At 38.2% G+C, this 2,406-nt stretch overlaps 1 pseudogene; it reads left to right on the forward strand.

Moving 5' to 3' along the window:
• The first annotated feature begins 1,675 nt into the window (after positions 1-1,675).
• LOC108490127 lies at positions 1,676-2,283 on the forward strand (annotated as a pseudogene).
• The last annotated feature ends 123 nt before the right edge of the window (positions 2,284-2,406 follow it).

Here is a 2,406-nt window from a genome sequence, read left to right on the forward strand (position 1 = left end):
ACAAACACACGCACACACACACAAATAAATTAAAATGTAATATAAACATTTTAAATAAATAAAATATGACACTAAGTAGAGACAGAAGAGGCTGCACAATGAGGGAGAGATGCACACCACAGAATTAGTCTAGATAATATAATAAAATGCAACACAGGAAATAAAAAGAAAGAAAACATGAAAACAGAAAAATCAGGATCTGGGGTTGCTAAAATATATGCAAAAACTCCATTTTTAACACTGAAAAAAGAAGTAAATTTGACTTCCAGTTGTGGGGGAGAGGGCAGGCAATAAACTGAAAATACTTCTAAGATCCAGATGTTGAATTTAACAGATTAAAAATTGTAAGACCATCAAAAATATGTTCAATTATCACAAACATGTTCAAAGTGCTAAAAGAATCACATTCCTAAGAACAAAAGTAAACTATGATAAGCATGGCACATTATGGAGAGAGTCTCAATAGGCAAAATTTATAGAGATTTCAGGGCCAGCGAGATGGCGTATAAAGGCACTTGCCACCCTGACACGAAGGCTGACCACTGAGCTCAACCCCTGGAACCTACATGGTAAAAGGCAAGAACTGATTCTTGCAAGTTGTCATCTGACCTCCAGCACACACACACACACACACACACACACACACACACACACACACACACACACATGTACATAAAAATGTACTTTTAAAACATTAGTTGGGGGAGAGAAGGCTCTTTCAGAGGACCCGTTTGGCTCCCAGCACTCACATAGCAGCAAACAACCGTCTGTAACTCCAGTTCCAGAGAATCCGACACCCTCTTCTGGCCTCCATGGGCATTGCATGTCACAGATGCACTTACATACATGCAAGCAAAACATTCATATATATTAAATGTCAATAAATAAATAAAATTCAGTGGATAGTCCGTAATTCAAGGGACGGTGACTCAGCTTGCTCTAAACCTGACTCAAAAATAAAGATGATAATGTTTATTACCCTTTTTTGAAATTTAACCTATAAGACCAATATTTTCAACAAAGAAAAAAAGAAAACAAATAATTGATAGATAAATGGTAGAAAGACAGACAGAGAAAATTGATAGAAAAATTCCTCAACCTTGGACTCAATGAGATCACTTACTATGTAAAGGTGTTGTCCCAAGCCTGATGACCTGATTTTGGTCCAGGAGACCCACAGGATAGAAAGAAAGGATTGACTCCCCACTGAATGTCATGGTATGGACACTTATACACACACCCATCACTTTCTCTCTGTTTCTCCCCCCCCCGCTTGCTCTCTCTTTCTCTCACACACACACAGACACACACATCTATACACATAAATACATATGCAAAATATATTAATAAATAAAATTCAATGAGTTATAATCATTATTATACATTGGAACCAACATAGATTTATCCTAGAAAAGTGGTAAACTTCATTTAGTACCTAAGAATAGGTTAATGTGATAATTGTAATAAATGACCAAAAAAACACAATCCTGTCAATGAACATATAAAAAAAGCCAACAAACAAAATTCCAATGCCTATTTATGATTCACACTCCCTATAAAGTGGGCAAAGAAGGGAACCTTCATAAGCTTTAGCATTTAATAAAAAAAATCTACAATTAGCTTCACACTAGATGTTCTGTCCCCTATGTTCCATCTTCATTGAGTTATAAATGACATGCAAAAAAAAAATCTGTCCAGCTTTCAGTCTTGGGCTCTGAAGAGGCTAGGGCACAACTTTCTTCAGTCATCCTGAATCTGGGTTCATCTGACACCAGCAACTTCCATCACACCACCCAAGTTAGACTCCAATAAGAACATAATCATGTATCTGAGGTACACTGGAGGTATGGTTGGCACTACACCCACCTTGGCCCCCAAGATCAGTCCCCTGGGTCTGTCTCCAAAAAAGGTTGGTGATGACATTGTCAAGGAAAGTAGCAATTGGCAAGGTGTGAGGATTACTGTGAAACTGACTGTTCAGAACAGACAGGCCCAGACTGAGGTCTGCCTTCTGCCCCTGCCCTGGTCATCAAAGCCCTCAAGGGGCCACCAAGAGACAGAAAGAAGCAGAGAAACATTAAGCACAGTAGAAATATCACTTTTGATGAAATTGTCAATATTGCCCAACAGATAAGGCACTGATTTTTAGCCAGAGAACGTTCTGGAGCTGTTAAAGAGATCCCGAGGACTGCACAATCTGTGGACTGTGATGTGGATGGCTGTCATAGCCATGACATCATAGATGACATCAACAGAGGTGCAGTGGAAGGCTCAGCTAGTTAAGCAAGAGAAACTATTTCAATAAAAGATGATGTGACAACCAAAAAAAAAAAAAAAAAAAACTACCCTAAGAAATGACTACTTTTTCATTACTGTGCCCAAATTATCTGATAGAAGCAACTTAAG

The sequence above is a fragment of the Nannospalax galili genome, unplaced genomic scaffold (assembly GCF_000622305.1).
Source record: "Nannospalax galili isolate Female #2095 unplaced genomic scaffold, S.galili_v1.0 scaffold667, whole genome shotgun sequence".
Classification (NCBI taxonomy): Eukaryota; Metazoa; Chordata; class Mammalia; order Rodentia; family Spalacidae; genus Nannospalax; species Nannospalax galili.